The sequence below is a fragment of the Xenopus laevis genome, chromosome 4S (genome assembly GCF_017654675.1).
Source record: "Xenopus laevis strain J_2021 chromosome 4S, Xenopus_laevis_v10.1, whole genome shotgun sequence".
In the NCBI taxonomy this organism is placed as follows: Eukaryota; Metazoa; Chordata; class Amphibia; order Anura; family Pipidae; genus Xenopus; species Xenopus laevis.
Window position 1 is genome coordinate 108,129,337 of NC_054378.1, and position 25,208 is coordinate 108,154,544.

At 39.2% G+C, this 25,208-nt stretch overlaps 1 long non-coding RNA gene across 2 annotated transcripts; it reads right to left on the reverse strand.

Annotated features, from left to right (window-relative positions):
• Window positions 1–5,694: 5,694 nt before the first annotated feature.
• LOC121393361 lies at window positions 5,695–25,005 on the reverse strand. Of its 2 annotated transcripts, XR_005961020.1 has the most exons (5): window positions 24,564–25,005; window positions 16,002–16,165; window positions 10,794–10,852; window positions 7,151–7,228; window positions 5,695–5,732 (listed from the first exon to the last, which is right to left on the reverse strand). It is a non-coding gene; the product is annotated as an uncharacterized LOC121393361 (long non-coding RNA). The 2 variants fall into 2 exon arrangements; XR_005961019.1 differs by lacking the exon at window positions 16,002–16,165.
• Window positions 25,006–25,208: the final 203 nt, after the last annotated feature.

Consider the following 25,208-nt stretch of genomic DNA (forward strand, 5'->3'; position numbering starts at 1 on the left):
TTACACAGGTTTAGAAATGTAGTGTGATTTCTGCCCTTTACAGCACAAAACGCAGCGCTGTGTCAACAATGGATTTTTTAGAAACATTTTTGCCCTTGATCCCCCTCTGGCATGGCACTGTCCAGGTCGTTGCACCCTTTAAACAACTTTAAAATCATTTTTCTGGCCAGAAATGTCTTTTCTAGCTTTTAAAATTCGCCTTCCCATTGAAGTCTATGGGGTTCGCGACGTTCGCGAACCGTTCGCATTTTTGACGCAAGTTCGCGAATATGTTCGCGAACATTTTTTCCGACGTTCGCTACATCCCTAGTTAACAATTGCCATAGTCTGCTATAGTGAAATGCTGCCACTCTCTATTTATTTTAATGGCATTTTGAAAGGCATATTTAAGGATGAACTTTTATCCATTGATAAATACTGTTCTAAAAATACCATAGAAATGAATGGAGAGTGGTGGAATTTTACTCTAGGGGACTGTGGTGACCTCACTCTTCTTGATAAAAATACCCCATAGATGTTTCACCACTCATCCAACTGGCTTCTTCTTCTTTTAACTGAAATGTAGGAAATTCCCCAGCATTTAAACCCTTAAAGGAGAACCAAAACCTTATATTAAAATCCCCTACCCCCTGTCCTATATAGAACCCTCCTTGCTCCCCCCAGCCTAGGTGTTACCTTGGTAAATGACCTGATTCAGCATATTGGAGTTCACGGGTGCCATCTTCTTCTCTTCGGTAATCTTTGGGAAGTAAGCGGCGTATCGGCGCATGCGCAGTTGGAGCTGTCTGACGGTTTTTTAACAACTGCACATGTGCCGAAAGTTACAGAAATTGCCAAAGAGGTGGAAGAAGACGAAGAGCAGAAGATGGCGCCCATGAACTCCATGGTGCTGAATCTTCAATGAGGGGTAAGGAAAGAGTTAGGTGCATTCACTAACGGTAACAACTAGGCTGGGGGAGCAGAAGGGGGTCTATGTAGGGTATGGGGGTAGGGGATTTTAATATAAAGGGTTTGGTTCTCCTTTAACGGCAGTTAAGTCACAGACATTGAGTCATTGGGGAGACTAAACAACTGCTTAGTAAGGGAATGGCCCAACATAGGAGAAATAACTCCTCAGCACAAGACTCACAAGTCTATCTACATCTAAAGGAAAATGATGACTCCTTTGTTGACAACAATATGCAAATTTTGGACTGAGAAGACAGATGGTTTGAAAATATAAAGTAGGCCATTTATGCAAAACTGGAAAAATTGTGAATAAAGGAGGGTGCCTGCAATGCCACATCTTACATACCTCCTTTAACATTTATACACCTGCTGGTTTCACAACAGTTAACACATACAATCATGTAAATTCAAAACTGAACACCTTAGAATCATCGAACCATTTTGACCGGATCATCCTTTTTACACCTACAGTATGTGACTTTCAGCTAATACATTAACTGAATAAGGTCAATGGAACCATTATGATTGGGTGTCTGTGACTGTACTACCATTGAGGGTTTAAATGCTGGAGAATTTCCCTACCACTCAGTTGAATTGAAGAAGCCACTTGGATGTGTCATAAAATGATTTCAAGAAAATTCAAAAATTCGAGTTGCTTTATACTTAGAAATGAAGTCAGAGAGTGTGCAGAGGTGTGGCTTTGCCTTCTCTGGCACTAAGATGGTTCTCCTGGATGGGATTCTCCCTTACCAAGCCCTTTAGTGTTATGAAACCAACAGAATCGAAGCTGAGCAGAGGAGAAGGCTAGAAAGCACTGCAGCAGAAATGTTCCACTTTACAAAGAAACATTAATGGAATTAATGTTAATAGGCTTCTGTACAAGTCAATGAGTCACATTCATCATAACAATTATACCGTTTTTGTTATTTGACACGCTACATTTGACGAGAAAGAATCAGAGCTTCAGAAATGATTTAGAAGTATCCAGATCCATGTTAGTCTTCTAAGGCCAAAACCAGAAGCTGCAAACTCCAATATCTTAAAGTAGACCTGTCACCTACACATAAAAAGCTGCATATTGAAAGCCCTTTGCAAATTATACATGAAACACAAATTATTTTTATCATTAAAACATCCATACCTGTTATAAAGGTGTTTAAATATCTGAGCTGTCAATTAAATGTTATTTGCCCTACCTCTATGCCTGAGGTGGGGCAGTCAATTACTTTCACTTTCCATTCAGCACTTCCTACATGTCACTGCTCTCCTCACATTTCCCCTTCCCTCCTCAGGCTCTATAATTATGTAGGGCACTTTGCATGGGCATTAGGTTCCCCATTCTGGTGCATACACAAGATTTTGGGGTGATACACAATTGGTCTTAATAAGTGTCCACAAAATGCCTCCTGCCTGCTTGCTGTGATTGTACAAATCAAAGACTGAAGGAGATACAATTTAAATAATTAATATAGTGTAAGTAATTTTACTCAACTAACATGATAGAAAATAAATTGGGATTATTGCTTAGGGTGACAGGTCTCCTTTAACCAATTACAATCAAAACAAATAAAGCAACATTTCTTTCATACACAGGAATTTATCTGGCAGAAACCTCAATGCAGTCGGCTACTCCCACTAATCTATATGCAGTCCAAAATAGATGTAATGCATTTTTACTTAACACAGGGTTATCATCCCTTCCAGGCTGGAACGCTTGTGAAAAATTACATAAATATTATCAGGTTTGTTGATCCACAAATTATATCATTAGACAGGTCTAAAAAAACACGCTGATGGTATCCGCTCTGCACAGCAGAAATCAAATAAAGCTCTATTTGAAGCATAGGGTCTATAGAGGTACTAAATTGTTCTCATTTCTCTTTTTCCTCATGTGACTTCATAAAGGCACAGTTACAAAACATCCCATGGAATATTCTCTCTGTAATAGTATTTAGTACTGTAGGTTCCAAACCATTAAATTGCTCTCTTTTGTTCCATCAACATCACAAGATGTTCAAGGTGATCACCATGGAACATATACATCACTAAAGCTTAACAGAGAAGTAGGGTATAAATGCTGAATATTATGTTTTGTGGTTCTGTACCAGCCCACTTATGTGTAGCAGTGAAGATCCGTGCCTTTCAAGATGTCCTCAGTAACCCCCATCTACTTTTCTGCGGATTCACAGTACATGCTCTGGGCTGCTATCATTTACTAAGCTTAGAGACCAACTCACCATACAGTATACAGAGAGAATATAAAGATCGTTGTTGCATGGCAGCTCAGAAACTAGTGCAATAATCATCAAAATGTAATTGTCAGTCCTGTAGCATCAGCTTGTATGACAGGCACACCTCTTTTTCTGCGTGATGATTTGTCATGACTCCTAAACGTAGCTTCTCAACAGCTGCCCAGAGAACATTAACACTCCTAACAAAATCCAAAATGGGGAGCTCATGTGACAATTCAAAATCATTATTGTTATAGAGATCTTAAAAGTCACTATGCAACTTTATTTCTATGACTACTCTTACACCATGTAGTCCCATGTGAAAACCACCTATATGAACCGTAAACTGTACCACTTTATGCACAGTTTATGAATGATCATTTTGAATTGCAAATATCAAAAACTGTTTATAATATGTGATATTTTTTAGTAAAATAAGAATAAAGTGACCCCTGGAAAGCCCAGAATATCAGCGTTATGTCTTTGGGGTGTAATTGGAAACTGGAATAGGAAATTGTGGGGACTGTATTTTGGGAAGGAGTTCTCTAGGAAGAAAAATAGAAGATGTTAATAAGGGGGAGGCCCTGTTAAACATTACCTATTTTGAAGAGTAAACAGTACCTGTTTTGGACGTAAATATCAAGTGATATGGTGGGTAAGTATTGTTTGCTGCAGCTGCAGGCATGGTTGGGTTCCATAGAGGGTAGCTAGAACTGGAAGTGTATCCCTGAATGTTTTCTACTAAATGTACTGGGTCATTATGCACATAGTACCAGTCAAGTCTAAGTTTAATACCAGTTCCTCAATTCCTCAGTACTAATATTTTCAAAGGAACCGGATCTGGCTCCAACTCACTCACTAATGCAAAAAACAGAAACCTGCATACTCCTTTGTGACAAGTGAGTGTACTGCTCAAGTCATGGTGATAAGAACACAAACATAATTCGTGGGACTTGAGTGCTGCTTGTACAGTGTGTGCCTTTAGTCTCTAATCTGTACATTATGTAATCAATTGATTTATGGGCTTATTTGGCATAGTCTGTAGCGTAGATGAGATTCCACTTGCATTGTGCACTATGAAATGGCACTTTTGCCAAACCCAAATGTTGTAGTGTGCTAAGTCATGAGTGACCACTGACCACATATTACTTAATACTGTGCCCAACCAGGCATAAAGTATCATTGCCTGAACTGTGTAACTGCTATATGCAGGCAGTATTTGCAATTGTGAATGACAGTAGCCCCAGGTCAAATATGGCCCTCCTAGAAACTTCATGCATGCCTCCGATCACTTTGCACCTCTTTTTTTGTTTTGTAAAAAGGTGTTTGCCAAATATATGAAATTCACTGCTACCATAGGGACATGCATTGTGAGCAGTGACTGCTTCCTGAGACTCCAGTTATACCCCTAGCACCCCATACCAGTCTTGCAGCCCCTGGACCCTTGCAACCAAATTGCTGGAATTGCAAACTGAAGAGCTGCCAAATAAAAAGCAAAATAATTCAAAAACCACAAATAACCAAAACCAATTGCAAATTGTTTTAGAATATTACCATCTATTCCATACTAAAAGTTAACTCAAAGGTGAGCAACCCCTTTAAACGTATATGCATTGTTGTGTATGGCCCACTCACATGTTGGTGTGTTAAAAATATATTACAACCATAATCAATGGATTGGCCTGCCCACTAAAGTGTGTAAAGTATGAGCACAGTGACATCTACAGGTCATTTGTATAAACACCACATATTCCCCCTATAGTAGGAAAGCATTTGGGCAAATGTAATAAACAACAACAATGCATCTTAAAGCAATAATATACATTATTCACATCACATAGTCCTGGGTCCATGCAGGTAGTTTTCTGATTCTCTCAGTATGCCTTATAGGTTCACTTTCTTCAGGCCCATTGCAGTTGGCATCAGGAGTAGGAAAATGTCCTTCATCAAATGGAGCTTCTCCAAAGTCATATCTAACAGGAGCAAGACAACTTGCATTCCATATGTGTCCATCAGACAGTTCATATGTGTATGGTCCTCGCTGGCGTCTCACTTCATTTGGTGTAGTAAATTTAGATTGTCCTTGTTTCAGTAGTCCTTGTTTTTCTAATTCTGACTAAAGATCCAGGCTGAAAGTGTACTTCTCTTGCACCATGTTTTCTGTCAGTATAAGCCTTGCTTTTTGGCTTGTTGATGTTTCACAATGTCAGCAGTAGATGATTTTGTAGGCACAGTATTTTGTGGAAGTTTGATGTCTGCAGCATGTAACTTAGTGCGCATCTGTCTGCCAGCTGGAGATGATTGGGTTGTTGCATGGCGCGTTGCTCTGTAGTTATGTAGGAACTCTGTTGTAAATACTTTCCCTGTAAGATTTGCTGTCTGTAGTGTTTCTTTCAGACTTCTGTTGAATCGCTCGATTTCTCCATTTGCTTGTGGGAATACACTGAAGATTTCTGATGCACAATATTCTTCTCTCTCAGAAAGGATTCAAACTCATATGAGTCAAACTGTGGTCCATTGTCTGATATTAACTCCTTTGGATTACCTTCTCTGCTGAAGAGTGTAGACAGAAATGTTATTACTGTAGCTGATGTTATATGAGAAACAAATGCAATTTCAGGCCATTTACTGTAATAGTCTATCAAGGTTATAGCAAATCTACAGTCTATAGGAACATCTGTAAAAGGACAGACAATATAGATAGCAAGTTTTTCCCATGCTGAATCAGGGAATGGTACTGGTTTTACATCTGGTCTCAACTTAACTTTGTGTACAAAGTTCTTTGCACAGCCCAGTGAAGTGTTGCTTTGTGGTGGCATTTTAGACACAGGCTGTGTGGCAGGCACTGGTGCTGTAGTAATGAGACCATCAACTAATTGTAGGTTTAATGCAGCAAAGAGATCCCTTCCAAGTATAGCAGTACCTTTATTCACAATGTAAAATTCACATTTTGCAGTATTTGATTCAAACTGTACAGTCACTGGCAAGCAACCAAGCACAGGGATTGGATCCTTTAAGTAACTGACCAGTCTCAGGGCAGGTGCAACAAGCGGATCTTTTGCAAAATATTTCAAGAAAATATCCTTTGGTAGTACAGAAACAGCTAAACCTGTATCAAGCATCAGGTTAATGGAGTGCCCCTTGTCAGCAGAAGCAGTACTGACACTGACAGTGCATATAAACTTGTCTGGAATAAATGTACCAGCTTTATCCACACTGAATACTGTAACATTTGTAGTAGTGACTTCCTGAACATCTTTAGCAGAACTACGGCAGAAAAATGTCCTACTTTTCTGCAGTTGCGGCACCATTTAGCTTTTGCAGGACATGTAACATGATTTGTAGTGTATTGTGTTGTACCACATCGAAAGCAGTATTTTCTATTTGAATTTGCTATATGGTTTTGCAATGTAGGTGAATCCCTTTCCTTAGCACTGTATTTTGCCTGTGACTGTGCATTATTAGGCCACAGAGCTGAATTCACAATCTATACATTCCCAGCAGTTCCCTGACTGAGAGTTTTAGCCTCTGCCACTGCTGTTTCAATTTGGCTAGAAACTGTAATAGCCTTTGCAAGGGTTAAATCCTGCTCTAGGAGCAGTCTCTCTCTTATGCGAGATGAGTTTGTTTTTTCCACTATTTGGTCCCAAACTCACAGGTAACAACCAGCTCTCTCAAAGTTGCTACAAATGGTTCTGTGGATTCACCATTACGTTGTCCACATTGGCGGAATTTATATCTTTCAGCAGCCACATTTACTCTTGGCACGAAAAAGTTCTTTATAGCAGTAAGAGCAGTTTCATAAGTATCATCAGGTAATGGTAATGTATAGAATATACGCTGTCCCTCTGCTCCCAGGCAGTGAATAAGTAAAGCATACTCTCTAGCAGCAGAAATCTCCCCTTGGTCAGCAGGAATAATGTAATTTTCAAACATACAAATCCAAGCAGTAAACACTATGATAGGCTCACCAGGGTTTGGCAGAAAAGGTGCAGTCTGCTGCAGAGGTAGAGGAGCCATCCTTGTAGCCAATTGTTATGTTTTGGTAGCTGAGGATCAGTAGAGTATAACAGTGCTTTATTAGCAGAGTCATGCAGGCATTACACAACAGTAACTTTCACTTTTAAGATGTATGAAGTATGCACATTATAAGTCTGGGCACAGTGACATCTACAGGCCATTTTTATAAACACCACAGCAGTGATCAGCCAATTGCTGTTTACTGTGTCATAGTCCTGCCCCTGACATCACCCATCCTGCCCCCTGATGTTACCCATCCCCCTGACATCATCACCCTGTCCTATGCTTGGAGTTATTCATAAAGAACGGTGGAAACCCTACATGGTAATATACAGTACATACAGTGTCATTGCCATGTATCATAACCCCATTATATTTCAGGAAAAATGCAGTGCTATCTCCATATGCCTCCAGAATACAAAGACACATAAATACAATGTCGATTTTGTGTTTGATAACTCCAGAAAACATGACCGAATAGCAAGGCTGGGCCTCCACAAGCCTTCATTAAAATCTACCCTTTGAATTTCCCCAGCCTGTCTTCTAAGCCATAATAAGAATGTCAAAATTCATCTTCTCAAGCTTCCCAAACTTTATGCACCCACTATTTTAAAATTATCACTGTGCTTGCACCAATCCAAAGGCTTGAAAGAGGAGAACATGGCTGATAAGAGGTGGTGCTCTGGATTGAGGTTTTGAGTAGGATTTGTGGGTCCAGTGAGGCACAGATCAGTAGCACATGTTACTCATGTGATACGTATATTTTCTACAATGGAAATTGACGGATTCTGTATTATATACTGTACAAGCAAGATGCAGTATACCAAATGCTTTCATGCAGGTCTCAGCAATGGGACATGACATTGTTATACTATATGTTCATTTGTTGAAATATTTCATATGTTGCCCATATACCACTTTGTTTATATCCCATTTTAAATTGTTCTTATCATTTTTTTGCATTGCTTGTTTTTACATGCAAATCTGGGGATATTTGCAGACACTATTCATCCAATCAAAATAAGTTTGCATTATTCTGTTAATATTGATGGGAAGAGAAATCTAAGCATATGGTACATACATATTTCTATTTCATTCTGTGGGTACATTTCCATCATTTGGTATGCATGTGAGTATTTAAATTATATTCTCTCTAATTTTAGCCTTGGCCTTTAATGTTTCTCAATGTGCGTTAATGGCTGGGCTGCTGATGTTTAAGGCATGTACCACTTTAGAATAAGTATATATCTGTCTTAATATGGCATCTATATTCAAGTCCACCCAGTAATTTAGTGCTGGAAAAAGGAAAGATGTATCATCACTGTGAAACCAAAAGCTGTACTTTGGCGTTTTCATTGTCACAGCAATCATGCCAGGTCTGCTATCTGTCCTTGTGGTCAATAGTCTGCCATTCAAGCCACCAGCATTCAACAACTTGATTTCAAACTCCAAAAAAAAAAATATTGAAAGTTAACCCTTTTTTACTGATGGAATTTAGAAGATAATATTCAAATTATTGACACCTTGGCCAAATTTACTAACAATGGGCTGCTTGGCACCTATACATTTACACAAGGCAGCCAATTATTTACTTGAACACTACTCATGTGTAGGGATGAGCAAATCTGTTTTCGCTTCGCCAAAATTTGTTTGAAACGTTGAAGTCAATGGGTGTTTTTTTCGCAATGACCAAACTTTTTTGCACTATCCATTAACAGCAATGGGTGTTTTTTTATCCAGCACCAGCAAACCCGATGAAAAATTCAGCTCATTACTACAAAACTACTACTACTAATATGCAGGTTGGGTAGATGCTCAGTAGTTTGAAAGACCAATATATAAGCTTTATTGCAGGGTTGGCTTTCTATGGCTCTCTCTTGCTAAGAATTGTTCATTGTATATTGTTTATGGAATTCAAGTCATGGCACACACTCTGTAGCACATACACACATTTTTCTTTAATAGTCCTTTATTTTTTATTTGAGATTTATTTGCCTAAGTAAACTGACTCACATCACATATGTACTCCCACACAGAGATCAACACGGTGACACAAGCATTTACTCACAGCACAGACATTATACACAGTCACGTGCCATTCTCATCAGTTGTTTAATGCCGTTATTCAGAATGTCCACATAGTTCTTTTATTTTAAATGTACACTGTCATTGTAAGTATTCAAAAATAGTGTTTTCCTCATTCTGATCTATTGTGTGGGTTACCTAAGCTGGAAAGAGGTCACAATCTTACTCCATCCCAAGAAAACTTTCCTGGCAGGTAAAACGATCTAACTGAAAGCTATAGGAGTTCATTGACCTGATTGTGGAGTGAATATTATGTTCTTCATGGACGGATGAGAAGGAGGAGGGGTACTCCAGTGTCTTGCACTGGGGTACTCTAAAATGTAGTGGCTAAAGCCCAGGTAGGGGGAGATTTGAGAAGAAAGGTGCTCTGTACCTTTAAGAAAAGGAGCCCTGACAGAGATAGGAAGGGCATGCATGACAAGGTGGTGGTGGTGGTGGTGGGGGGGGGTTAACAGAAGTAGTTTAAGATTTGTAGGTAAGGGAGAGAGTTGATCAGGAAGTGACTTCAGGGTAGGGTAGGATATTATTGAGAGAAAGGAAGTGGATGCCCTTTTTACCTGTTGGAAGAAAGGAGCAAAGTCTCACCCACCCGGCACCCACCCTTTGAGTAGACTTTGTGGCGGGATGAAGGAGTACTGCAGTATTGTCACAGCTTGTGGTGGAATTGCCAGGTGGGGGGGGCTAGACCCCAGTGTTTGGCACATGGGTTTCAAAATGGTGGATGGTAACCTACTTGGACAAGGGTCCCAGGAGGCTGGTGGATTACTGTTCCCTCCTCTCACTTGTGCATCAACACTGCTGTGGAAGGTGGCCGGCATGGCAGACAGCCGTGGTTGGTAGTTTTTTTTGTTGGCAAGCATTCCAATATTCTGGGTATAACATGTAGGTTCCATGATATTAGTTAAACATGTGTCATTTAAATTACTGTTTGTATTTATATTTATCTATTGTCTGTTTAATAAAAGCTATGGCCTGTTTATATCCCATCCTGGGCATCATTATTATCTCTAATGGGAGGGGAATTGAAAGGGAAGCAAAATAGGTGGCAGGTGGTGAGTGAGAAGCCTGCCAGTTTGACGCTGCACAGTCATGCCTATTTTTTAGTCACGATTAGGGTCAGATTTGAGGTGAAACCATATTTTCTACCATAGAAATTGTAATCATACATATCTAATAATGGAATAATTGCTAAATGATTGATATAGCAAACATTTTCTATATCTGTTACTTTGTTATGAGCTAAGAGGGGCCATGACCAGATGGTTGACTTCAAAAATGGGGTTGAACTGAGAAAGTCTAAAAAATGCTGCTTTAGAGATCTTCCATTGTCTAGGTCCTGTAACAGGGGTTCTAAAGCATTATTTTAGCTGTTTAAGGACATTTTTGGATAATATCATAACAAGTCCCCTTGATTATTTACATTCAAACAGTTATAGACCCCTTTTGAAGGAATTCTAAATTGTAAACATGTATCAAACACATAAATACAGCCACAAAGTTGAAACTCACCAAAACACAGTATGGTCCAGGTGCATTAACCCCAGATCCTCAGCCGAGGGAATGGAAACCTGTAAATTTACAAAAAGTTGATGACTCAAGGTCCACACAGGCCAACAAAAGGATGAATTTAAAAAGGAAAAATCTTCATTGAAGAGAATATCTCTGTAAGCTATGGAGATGCGCAATGATTGAGTTGAATTAGTATAGAGGAAAAGATCTTTATTCAATTACCCAATGTACATAGAATATATATATATTGTGGTGTCATATAGGCCCTTTGGTGGTTCCATGTGGTGACTGAGAGAATAGAGGTTCATTTTTATTAAGAATCTCTAGCACCATCATCTTCAATATGTCATATACGCGTGTCCAAAAATCAAGCTTACCCTTTGTTTGAAATACCTACAAGAGCACACTAATATTCACATGTCTCTATTACATCACATTTTAGATCTAGGTCTAGATTTATGGTATATGCCTGTATAAAGGTTTTGGGAAGACCTAGTGGTCTGTCCCTACATTGTAGTGTCCTACAGCCTTCAGTTGGCCATACCCCAATGATGATTTACCCTGCCCATGGACTGCTAAACTAAACCCCCTTCTACCATTCTAATGAGGAGATTCGAACACAATAGGAGGACTATGGGAGGTGATTCGAAAGATAGTAGCTAGAGATAGCTACAGAATTACAAAGAGAAATTAAGAAACTGTTGAAAGTAACCTTAGGCAGACTACATACAAAGGAGTAGATACTGCAGCATGTGCTTATGATTAAGGGATTGTGTCCCGAAATGCATAAAGTGTATCATCCTTGCAGGATTGGGCAATAAATCGGCCTCTTTTTTTACCAGAGTGTTGTCTCCTTTTTGGTTTGATGATATATGTACAGTGGGGACGCTGTGGACAGAGCACCTGCAAGTAAGTTTAGGAGCAGCCCTATGGGATAAAGAGCTTGAAGCGGTTCCTTTGGTTGAAGTTGGAGCATATTGTCTAAAAAATAGGTTTGTCTGCAGCATTTAAGCTGTTTGGGCCTCATAACAAACACTGTAACCTACTTCTTTCCAGCCACAATAGCAGTCATTAATCTCCTTGTCTGACATAGGCCATAAAGGCAGAGAGTCTCTTTCTTGAGAAGAATTTGCAGCAGACTTTACACAGCATTAGAGGAATATTTCAGCAAATTCAATAAAAATAAAGTGGTTGAACATGAGTGAGGTTCAGCTTCAAAGTAAAAGTGGCAACATATCAAACTCGCTCTGAGAATAAGTGACAAATTGTTTTCTGAAATAATGTAATTGTGTTGATAGATAGCTCTTTCACCAAACGTTGTTTTCATATGAATGCGGAACTTTATATTTTTCTTTTGATCTTTTATAGGCAATGACTTGACAGCAGCAATTATTGAAACTAAAGTGACATTTGACATTGGTTAATTATATCGGAAGCTTTCATTAAAGCATAGTGGAGCTGATTTAACAACATAGGGGCTAAATTAGAAAAATGCAGTTAGAGAGAGTAACCAAATTGATTTAGATCAGTCACCTACAAGTAAGATAAGGAATGTGAAGTCACTATGGCTAACTGGATGCAGTAAAGTGACGCAGCTCACTGTGGGGAGCCTGGAATTACCGTTACCGCATTTATTTGGTGGAGGAAATGGTCAAGAACTGAACTGTAACTTGAAACACACACAGGGGTAAATTTATCAAAGAGTGAAGTTCCGCCACTAGAGTGAAATTCCGCAGCTCTCAATTCATTTCTATGGGATTTTGAAAGGTGTATTTATCAATGGGTGAAAGTGAAAGTTCACCCTTTGATGAATAAGCCTTTAAAAATCCCATAGAAATGAATGGGGAGTGGCGGCATTTCACTCTAGTGGCAGAACTTCACTATTAACTCTTTGATAAATATACCCCACAGTGTTTGAAACACCAAGGGGCCGATTCACTAACTTCGAGTGAAGGATTCGAAGTAAAAAAACTTCGAATTTCGAAGTTTTTTTTGGGCTACTTCGACCATCGAATGGGCTACTTCGACCTTCGACTATGACTACGACTTTGAATCAAAGGATTCGAAGTAAAAATCGTTTGACTATTCGACCATTCGATAGTCGAAGTACTGTCTCTTTAAAAAAAACTTCGACCCCCTACTTCGCCACCTAAAACCTACCGAAGTCAATGTTAGCCTATGGGGAAGGTCCCCATAGGCTTGGCTAAATTTTTTTGATCGAAGGATATTCCTTCGATCATTGGATTTAAATCCTTCGAATCGTTTGATTCGAAGGATTTAATCGTTCGATCGAAGGAATAATCCTTTGATCGTGCGATCGTACTATCTGCGCTAAATCCTTCGACTTCGATATTCGAAGTCGAAGGATTTTAATTCCTAGTCGAATATCGAGGGTTAATTAACCCTCGATATTCGACCCATAGTGAATCACCCCCTATGTGGTTCTTGAACCAAATAAACAATTAATTAACATGTAGTAGCAAATAATTCTCAGTATGCTGAAAGGAAAACTATACCCCCCAAACAATGTAGGTCTCTATAAAAAGATATTGCATAAAACAGCTCATATGTAAAACCCTGCTTCGTGTAAATAAACCATTTTCATAATATTATACTTTTCTAGTAGTATGTTCCATTCGTTAATCATAAATAGAAAATTTAAAAAATAAGGGCCGTCCCCTGGGATCATAGGATTCATGATGCACACAAACATACAAAACAAACCATACTTGTTAGGTCACATGAGCCAATTAACAGACAGAGTTGTGTCTTTTGCTTCAACACTTTTCCAGTTACAGTTAGGGGCTGATTCACTAAGGGTCGAATATCGAGGGTTAATTAACCCTCGATATTCGACTAGGAATTGAAATCCTTCGACTTCGAATATCGAAGTCGAAGGATTTAGCGCAAATACTGCGATCGTACGATCGAAGGATTATTCCTTCGATCGAACGATTAAATCCTTCGAATCGAACGATTCGAAGGATTTTAATCCAACGATCGAAGGAATATCCTTCCTAAATTTAGGAAAGCCTATGGGGACCTTCCCCATAGGCTAACATTGACTTTGGTAGCTTTTAGCTGCCGAAGTAGGGGGGTCGAAGTTTTTTTTAAAGAGACAGTACTTCGACTATCGAATGGTCGAATAGTCGAACGATTTTTACTTTGAATCCTTTGATTCGAAGTCGTAGTCGAAGGTCGAAGTAGCCCATTCGATAGTCGAAGTAGCCCAAAAAATACTTTGAAATTGAAATTTGAAGTTTTTTTACTTCGAATCCTTCACTCGAATTTAGTGAATCGGCCCCTTAGAGTTGTAGTATTTCTGGTCATGTGATCTCTGAGGCAGCACACAGACTAAAGGTGGCCATACACGGGCAGATTAAAGATGCCGATATCGGTCCTTTAGACCAATTCAGCAGTTTAACTGCCCATGTGTGGGGGCTCCCGACGCGTCCTCCCGATCGATATCAGGCCAAAAATCAGTCAAGTTTGATTTTTAGTACGATCTAGGACCACATGGCTAGTTGATGCGGTCCTGCGATGAGTCAGAGCCCATTCGTACAATTGAAATTCGATCATTCGGCCCCAGGGCCAAACGTTCGGATTCATCCGATATCGGCCAGCCGTTAGTGGGCATATCGGGTTAAGATCCGCTCGTTTGGCGCCCTTCAATGGTGGTTCAAGGCAAGAGATGTAAAAGGGAGCAATTTACTTAAATATATCTATCAGTTTGGTAAGATTCTTTAATATGCCACTTAATGTGATATAAACTATCTGTTGCTTAAATATTCGTTTTGGGGGTATAGTTTTCCTTTAATATGTCAGTTACAGTGGCACAACACACACCGAGTTCTCTTGCGGTGTTTCCCAAAATGTTGCAGGTTGTCTCATGGATGCTCCAAGGAATTACACACAGAATGCCCTACCCACTGTAATCCCTACAACTGGTGAGTACCACTGGGGAACTACTCCACACTTAGAAGGTTATTTATCAAAATCCAAAAAGTTCTCACTATTTTCTGAAAAGCACTCCGGCCAAATCTGCATGGACTTTACCCCCCAATTTATCAAAAAATGTTCACAGATTTTTCTTGTGTGGAAAAAGCCACAATAAAATAGTAGAAAATCTGAATCCTAAAATGTATTTTATTTTTCTCCTAAAATTTCACGAAAGCTAAGATTTTGCCAGAAACCCAAAGCAACTCACAAAATCTTCCAATTGGTAACGGGACATCTGCCATTGACTTTTACATGTTCTCGGCAGGTCTGAGCTGGATTACGTTTTTCAGCTGACTTTTAATAAAGCCCAAAAAAATTTAGCTTTTTTTCCCCTCCGAAATGTTTTTATTCTCCCCTTTAAAAGTCCAACCAGAAAAATTCGGAGGTTAATAAATAGCCAGCTAAATCACTTTGGTGGAGCACTGGGTCCTCTTTCTAGCTACCCTGTCTATAAAACACTGCTGGAGTGTTATATTACAGGATCTGCTGTGCACCTCATTCACAGGATCTCTTTTACTGGCTTCACTAAGGGTTGTGCTAAGGTACAGATCTTTTTTTTCTGTGGCCTTATGCAACAGGCTCCCCAGGACATCAACCTCCTACTAAAGTTGAGTCCAAAGAGTCATGTGGTATTTCCCTTTAAAGGGGAACTCCGGCTTTCAAACCAAAATCTGATAAAGAGGCCCACATAACACAGAAACCCCTCATATACCCATCCCAGTTACCCAGTTTCTTCAAAACTATGCTGAAATCCAGCTGCTTAACAGTTCTTCTCTTTCTGCATCATTTGAAATCTAGGCAGGGAAGGAGGGACTAAACACTGATGTTACAAATTGTAACAACTTCTCCACAGCTTACAGACAGCATGCAGGAACTACATAACCCACAATGCATTGCACTGTGATGTTCCGTTCCTTCTTGAAATCACATGTGCAGGGAATTGTGGGGTTTGGAGGATACAGGCTGAGGACAGATGGCTGTTGATATAAAGTAACAGTAGTCAGACAGCTCAGCAAAGTAGTCAGACAGATCAGCAGGAAAGCAGGGGGATAGGCTTAGGGAACTATTCCAAACCATTAAAAATCATGAAAAGTCTGCAGATTTTTTAATTGATGTCTATTGCAAAGTTGCTTGAAATTATGTTTACTTTTCAAAAAGCTTAAGTTATGTTAGTGTGGAGTTTCCCTTAAAATCAATTAGTAACATTACCTTGGGTCAATGGGAACACATCCCTCCCCAAGTCATAGGTTACAGCTACCAGGACTTCCTGAGCCAGTAGGGGAATTAACCCCTAGAGTCCTCTTCAGAATCTCCTCTGTAAACAGCGCTGTTCCTTTGGGGGCATAGGGATCTTCCTTGTTCATTTAATAATCCTGTAAAAATTGACACAAGCCCATGTAGGACACAAATGTGCTGGATCTGTCCTAGATTCTTGCTATCTTATGTTATTTAATGCCATGCTTTCACACTTTCAGTGACCTATCTTTTTCAGAAAGCATTAACTATTTACCCACTAGATGAGCTTAAAAAAAAAGTAATATGTCCATCGGGATAACCTTTTGAGATCAGATATCTGATACTGACATGGCCTTCTTAAGATCCAACTTGTCTGTATAAAGGCAAAGTCTTTCTGCTCTACTTGCATCAGCGAGATATTAAATAGGGTCCTGTTACCCCCTCTCCACCCACAGAACCTTCACCTTTACCTCATATATACAATGGCTGTGTCCGATCTCATAGTAACCCAGCAGCAAAACCTGAAGAGCTTTACAAGTCTAATGTTTCTCATGGAATCCAACAAACTATTTTATAAGTAAATATATCCCTGGCCATTGGTTTATAATCCAGTGAGCAACAAAACAAAATAGATTTTTAATTTTATACTTACATCATGACCTCTGTGTGATACCAATACATCACATAAATCATTGAGTGAAAAATAACAAATCAGAAAGGGAAAAGGAAACATAATAGATAGTGATGCATTATGCATTTACATGAGGGAGACGGTGTAGCAGATGAATCTCTGGAAACTTTAGAGTGGAAACTTTCATTTATTGTGTCTCATGTAGTAAAACTTGATGTTCCTTTATATTTCCTGCAATGTTCTAGGACTTTCTGGAGCTCCCTTTTCTGCAAATTCCTTTTACTGTATAATAATCTGTAACCAATTGCATTAACCTTTGAGAACAAGCACTTAATGTTTTCCCATCTTTCTCTAAAATATTCTGATTAACGGTAAATGAAGAGAAAGTGTACTTTTTTTTTTTTTTAGCCTTCTTAATATCGTATCTTATTATGAACTGGAAAGGTTTCAGTGTAATATTTAACACTTAATACGCTGGTGTCTTTTATTCATGCCGGTTCCACTTGGAAGAAAATATGTTAACCCTTTCCTGTCCGTCTACTGTACAATTAGTATGCAGGAACCAGGGTTACCATTATGTGCCCTAGGCACTTGCCTAAGGTGCCCAGCCCTGGATCATGCTATCACCCGTCTGAATCTGCCTCATCTTGCTAAGCTGCTATAGCTGAACTAAGCAAATAAAACACAAAAAACCCTCTGTATTTGATGATTGTCATATGGCTGCAAAATAATTGTAAAGGGTCAGCGACTATCTGACTGGGTCTAGAAGGGAGTAAGGGCAGGCTGCAGGACCAAGGCTACAGCTGAGCTGAACGGTCTCTACTAGTCTATTTCATTTCAGTAAAATTCACTGCAACAAAAAAATTGTTGTGTCAAAATTGTTGTGCGTCAAAATTATTTTGACGCCCATTGACTTCAATGTGTTTCACAAAATTTCAATTAATTTATCTGGTGGCAGATAGTTATATGGGTCCACTACTGTCTGACTGGGTCTGGGAGTGAATGAGGACAGACTGCAGGACCAAAGCTACAGCTGAGCTGAGCAAAATTGTCTCCACTGCTCTCTAGTCATCTGCAGTGATTTTACTGGCAAGTCTGGGGTTATAGGAGAACCAAACCCTTTTTTATTAAAATCCCCTACCCCACTACCCTACATAGGCCCCCCCTCCCTGCTCCCCCCCAGCCTAGGTGTTAACCTGGGTAAATGCCGCTAAATCTTTGCTTACCCCTCGTTGCCGATTCAGGGCATTGGAGTTCACGGGCGCCATCTTCTTCTCTTCGGTAATCTTTGGGTCTTCTTCCTGTGCTTCAGCAATTTCCGTGGCCTTCGGAGCATGCACAGTTGTTCGGGACCAGCAGATTGTGCCAACTGCGCATGTGACGATGCGCAGCTCTCTTCCCGAAGATTACTGAAGGATTTTAATAAAAAGGGTTTGGTTCTTCTTTAATGGAGTACTCACTGGCAATTTCTGCAGTGATCCTACTGGCAAGTCTGAGATTAATCAAGTGCTCATTGACTATTTCTGCAGGGATCTTACTGTCATGAAATGCAGGTGTTACAGAGTGTTTCGCGGAATGCTTTGGACCACAATTTGTCATGAAATGTTGGGGGCCTCTGTGTCTGTCTTCTGGTGCATTTGTTCTTCTGATGTTGCCATTCCAAACATGTAAAAACGGTGTATTGCTGTAAAAATGGGCATGGTATTTTGGGGTGTGGCCACACACAGCTTTGGGGACAGTTCACAATCTCAGCATTTAGTTTACCTAAGTGTAGCAACCCACTGCAATCAATCATAAGTTTGCTTTCATTAGTCTTCAGTTGTCCAGACAACCAAAATGATGATTCATTTGCTACAGATTTCACTTCTAGAATACAATTATGAATCTGTGCCCTTCATAGGGATAAACCGAGGGTCTCCATGATAGAGCCTAGAAATTCTACAGAAGAACTAAATGCCCAAATGAAAATGGGGAGTTACAATGCCTTGGATCCAAAACAGAGGACAGGGACCTGTGGCAATTCAAAGAGAGTGAAAGGCAGTGTGCAAAGTGCAAACGATGGAAGATTGTGCCTGTTTTGGGGTCCTTAAAACAGTTGGCTTTTTATTAGGGACATGTAGCGAATTATTGTATTTTTGCACTAATTATAAGTAATGCTATTTACAGTGGAATTCTGTAATGATGTAAATACTGGGAAGATCCATCTTCTCACAAAACTTTCTGACAAAGTCAAAAGGCATACATCCATTCGCTGCACCAACAACAGGGCAACACAGTGGTGCTGGCAAGGGGGCTTATTAGTGGGAAGTTAAATACTATTACTTAACTTGGAATGTAAAAAATAAGAGCAATAAATTGTACTCACACAGTGAAAATGTTCCAACTTCACTGGGGATACCTCCTTGTTGAATCTCTTTAGTTAGTAGGGATCAACACAGTTGCAATACATGCAATCCCTAAAGTTCTTTCTTATTATTTCTTTTATTTATTTTATTTTCTGGGTACTCAAACAAACTACATGTATTTTAATAATTGCTTTGGCCACCCCCACCATAGATCAAGTGGGTTCTCTTTGCCTCTCACTCTTTCCTTACATTGGGGACCCTATTTGAAGATCATTATTAACTGAGCTGGGAAAGTTCACACGTGGGATGTTGACTCTACTCATCATTTTCTCTTGTTCTGCTTTGCTGAACCACATTCTTTACCTCTTTTGTATAGCAAATCACCCTTGCAAATCCTGGTCATTCTGTCTCAGTCGGAGCCATAAAACAAGTGCATGTCTAGTTTGTTGCTTTTGTCGACCAAAAAAATGGAAGTTTGGTCTTTTGTATAGCTGGTAGTGTATCTGCAGCCCAATGATTGCCTATAATTACACCCGTTTACCCGACAATGCTGGTAGAGATGCTGAAATTAAAGCCCTAGTAAAAATAAGCTCTTCAGTTATTTGCGAAGACAGACAAAATTGTTTGACTATGTAAAAGCATTGCGAAAGCAGAATGTATGCCAAGACTGCTAAAAGCTGTTTTTAATTAGCAACCCACAGAACACAGTAAATGCAGAGACTTAGCTTAATGCTCAGTTGTTTGGAAATTAGTAATTGATGCTCTCTGGAAGCTGCCGCCATAAATGCATCTTAATCAAATCTTTAAGGGGATAACACAGACTTAAATGTGCCTGAAAACAGGAGAGAATTTTAGTACAACCCAACAGCCTTATATCTTCCAAACTGGATTTTGTATGAGAAAAATGTGAATGATTTGACTTACAGTAGGAGCCCACATACTCTTAGGGCCGTGACCCCTATTAAAGAGTATTTATGGTTGCTATAAATATAAGGATTGTGATAGCCACTACATATATTCAAGCACTGCTGTAAAATACCTAGACTAGGAGCAGGATGAGCAGTAGGCACAGATAATGAACAAGCATAGTATTCCAACAGGGATTGGTTGCTATAGGTTACTAGACGCGCGAACGCTGCAGCTTTTATTGCACATTGTTTTCGGTTCTAAACAGGCATCGCCCTACTATACTAGAAACCAATTTCTACATGAAAATATTTTTTGTAAGTTGATATCTCAATATAATATTGGAATAATGCCCCCCCACTCAACAGGAATTTCTAGATAGAATGAGATTTGTACGGAGGATGGATTATTTGACAGCATTGAAGCATGATACAGTAGATCAATTTGATAAAATATGGTAAAATTGGGACCTACTTGATCTATAACTAGAGACCTATTCAACTCATGGGGACAGGAAGCGAATAGAGAACAGAAAGAAGGAACAGGGTAATAATTTTGGTACAGACTAGAAACATGAGATTGGAGAGGGGAAATGGGAGAAGGGTAATACATGTTTTTCATTATCAATAAAAGCAACGGTTAGCTTTGTACCGGTACAACATAATGTATGTAATGTATGTAGGGGAATAATGGACCAAAGTGTATATAATGTAGAATATAAATAAAAAAAAAATATTGGAATAATGGCAAACTGTAATATCAAATTGTTTAGGTGAACATTATATATATTAAAGGAGAAGGAAAGCTACGGAGGCATCTTATTGCCAATAGATTAGCTGCAATAGTGCAAGCTAAAATGCTATATTTATTCTGTATAATGTTTTACCATACCTGAGTAAAAAGCTCTAGAAACTGTTTGTTTAGGATAGGAGCTGCAGTATTAACATGGTGTGACATCACTTCCTGCCTGAGTCTCTCCCTGCTCTGGGCTCAGATTACAGTAGAGAAGGGAGGGGGGTGGGGAAGAGGAGCAAACTGAGCATGCTCTTGCCCAGGGCAATGAGGTTTAAGCTGAAGGCAGGAAGTCTGATACAGAAGCCCATGTGTACACAATAGAAGGAAAGAAATGCAGTGTTTCTTTTGACAAGGGACTCAGAGCAACATTACTTGGGGGGTTTACTGGTTTATTTAGATGGACCTTTCTGATAAGGCTTACTTAGTTTTAACCTTTCCTTCTCCTTTAATTATTAATACATACAGGAAATAATATAAACAATGGCCATGTATGGGAGAAATATTTTTTAATAAAAATTATGAATATATGCCTTCTTAAATCAAAATCAAAATTAAATCAAAATCAGGCACATCAAGTCAATCCGAGCAAAATGGCCCCATAGATCCATTGTAAACTTGCATCTCTTCAGCTTTGATCGAACTATAAATACCAACATCCCTCTGCCCTAGTCTGGACTCCCTGTTTTTAAACTCAGGCATTGCCTTTAATTCAAATAAAACAAATCATGTTTAGCTTGTGAGCAAAAATGCATTTTTCACAAAGACCTATGAAGGTTATTTCTAAAGTTCTGGTCATCTGGGGTGGGGGAGGTACAAAATCCTTAAAATGTGAGAAAAAGGGGAATGATAATGTCCTGATGTTTTCCTCGATATCTGCCGCTTCTGCATGTTCCTGCTGTTCTTATAACAACGAGGTTTGAGAAAGGGAATAATCCTCGGATTGAGGCGGTAGGTTTCCTCTCTCTGGGATCTAATTGCAGGCATTAGCTGCTGATGAGCCATTGAAGATAATACAGAGAGTCTGTCCTGCTGGAAGCTGGATTGTCTTTGCCAGATCGGCTTATTTTAATCCACATGTTTCCCACCGAATAAACTAATATGCAGAGATATACAGTCGCACTTTATATTCCTCACTGTGCAATACAATGTCTGCAGCACACACTGCCAAATGATGGGAGGGTTACATGCAATGTTAAATGGAAGAATAAATATTTTGCATTCTTAAGCAAATCCAATGTTGTCTTTTCTCATAAGCTCACAAATACCACCCTTGGGTGTTCTATATTTCATAAACGGAGACTGCATTGTGTTGTCACTTTGCTTGTAGTTAATTGCATCAGAACTGCCGGAGCATGAGGGGACATTACAATGTGAAGGGGAACGTAGTAGCGGGAGACCAGAGGATAAATAATTACAGCATTTGTGAGTCATAATAGAGATTTCAACAATGGCTATGGGAAAAGAGTGAACAGCACAGTTTATTTAAGGGTAAGTATGTACCAAATCCAAGTTAAATATTACCTAAAGGATGCATAACCTAGAGCTCTAGATGGCAAACAACTCCCAGTATGCCCTATCAGTTGGGGCAAGTCATCCCACTGGTTCTGGGTGCTCATCAAATGGACATTACCCTAAAACCCTAAAACCATCCATAGTAACACTTCACACTGGTCCATTAAAGGTAATGGGCTCTATCAGCTTGGTAATGACAGTCATGCTTCTGCCTAATGGCAATTATGTGGACCATTCCCATTTTAATCAGGTGCAGTTAGATAAAATAAGGGGCATTTGCTAAAATTGGTGCAAATCTAATCCAGTGCAGTAACCCACCCAACCAGACATTTTGATTTAATATCTAACTTAAGGTAGACCAATCAAAAGAAACCTTTGATGGGCTCTATGGGTACACCTCTTACATGAGGGCAACTAGTTGTTTTCAGTAAAAGGAAGAGTGTTGATGTCCCCAGATGTTTCCCATAATCAATTTAGCTAACAAGGAGAACTGGGAAAGGAAGGGATATTAATTATTTAAACTAGGGATACTGCATCAGCGCAGAGATCACTGGCAAGGGAGTAGGGATGTAGCGAACCGCCGTTTTGGTGTTCGCGAATGCCGTTCGCGAACACCGGCAAAAAATACGAACGGTTCGCGAACCGTTCGCGAGCTTCGAACACCCGCAAAATCGTTCGATTCGAACGTTCGAAGGATTTTTCGTTCGATTCGAACGTTTGAAGGATTTTCATCGTTCCATCGAAGGATTTTCATTCGAATCGAACGGTCGAGGGATTTTAATCGTTCGAACGAATGGAAATCGTTCGAACGAATGGAAATCGTTCGAACGAATGGAAATCGTTCGAACGAATGGAAATCGTTCGAACGAATGGAAATCGTTCGAACGAATGGAAATCGTTCGATTTTAGCGGTCGAATTGTCGCGAACTCAAATTGCGAACGTTCCCAAACGTTCGCGAACATTAGGCGGACGCGAACGGTCGAAGTTCGCGCGAACAAGTTCGCAGGCGAACTGTTCGCTACATCCCTACAAGGGAGCCCTTTACTTAAGGCCTACATTAAGCTCTAAACAGGAGGTAAGTACAGGACCTGAAATGCAGCCTGTAGGAGGTCCTATGTTTGAATTATGAATTACTGTATTCATCCTTTTATGAAATGTAATTTGTTGGGCTGCATTGATTGCTAAAAAAAAAAAAAATCAAATATCTAGAACTCGGACGAATTTAGCCAACTCCAAAACTCAAATTGAATTTGAATCAAATTAGACTAAGACTTTTTTCCGAAAAAAAAATTGAATGTCAGGAAGGCTACTAATATGTCCAAGTTGATCCCTGGACCACTCCCATTGACTTATACATGAACTCGGCAGGTTTTAGGTGGAGAATAGTCAAATTCGAGTTCTTTTTTTTCTTTTTTTTTTTTTGAAAATATTTTATTTGATTTTCATCTTAAACAAATGATAACAGTATGACAGCAAATTTTATGCAGATGAAAGACAAGTTATAATCGATACAATGGCATAGAATTATTAAAAACGAAATACCATTTAAAAATTCGAGTTCTTAAAGGCCCAGGGTATGATAAATCTCGAAATTCGAATTAAAACTCAAATCGAGTTTGTATAATTTACAATTTCAGAGTTTTGACCTAAATTGAAAATTTGAATTCTAATTTTCAATCTGACCCTTAATAAATATGCCCCTAAGTGTATATAACTAGATTCCATTAAAGGGATACTGTCACGGGAAAATTATTTTTGGGGAAGGTAACCAGATAACAGCTCCCTAACACAAGATAAGAGCTGCCTGGTAGATCTAAGAACAACACTCAATAGTAAAAACCCATGTCCCACTGAGACACATTCAGTTACATTGAGAAGGAAAAACAGCAGCCTGCCAGAAAGCATTTCTCTCCTAAAGTGCAGGCACAAGTCACATGACCAGGGGCAGCTGGGAAATTGACAAAATGTCTAGTCCCATGTCAGATTTCAAAACTGAATATTAAAAAATCTGTTCGTTCTTTGGAGAAATGGATTTCAGTGCAGAATTCTGCTGGAGTAGCACTATTAACTGATGTGTTTGGAAAAAAAACATGTTTTCCGATGACAGGATCCCGTTAACTAATTGCTTGTATGTAACTTCTGATTAATATTGATTGCACCAGAGCTTATTAAAGGGGTTCACAGCAAAAAGGGTTCAAGGAATCAAACTTAGCAATCACCAAACTATTTGGAAAATCCTGAGAAATCATTTGGTGCACATGGTTAGTAAAATAACATTCACAGAAGACAAACAATATATTTAGGAAAACTGGGAGGTACCAAGAAAATAAAGAGTTTAAACTTACTTGTGAACTTGATGTCTTTCCACTTCCACATTGTGGACAACATTGTTTAGGTCAGTGACATTTAGGGGGTTATTTATTAAAGTCAGAGGTTTCCTGGTGTTAAAAGTCTGAATAAAAAAGTACCCCAACTCAGACCAGCTGAGTTCATGTAGAAGTCAATGGCAGATGTCTCAAAAATATCCTGATTTGTGGCAGGTCTCCGAAAAAAACCGCAGTACTTGGGCGTCAAATCCTAAAAATTTACGGTATTCTGATTTTTTCCAGCACAAGAAATTTTCGGGAAATTGTATTGATAAATAAGGGGAAAAATCTGTGCAGATTTGGTCAGAGTTGTTTTCCTAAAATTGTGAGAACTTTTCGGATTTTGATAAATAACCCCCTAAATGCCACTTAAATCCATTTTTGTTTCATATATTAAATATGCAACCTTCCTTACTGCAGAACTTCCAGCATCCACTGAAAGTCTGAATACTGAAGGCTGTCCCTCAAATACTCTCTAGAAGTGCTGACTAGGGGCTGGCAAAGCGAAGCCTAGAAGTGTCAAGTCTACAAGGCAAGTCTTACCTTTTGACTCCATTGCAGCAGTGTGTTCTGAACATTGCACCTTAAACTTTAATTAGAAAAACAAAAAACAATTAACTGGCA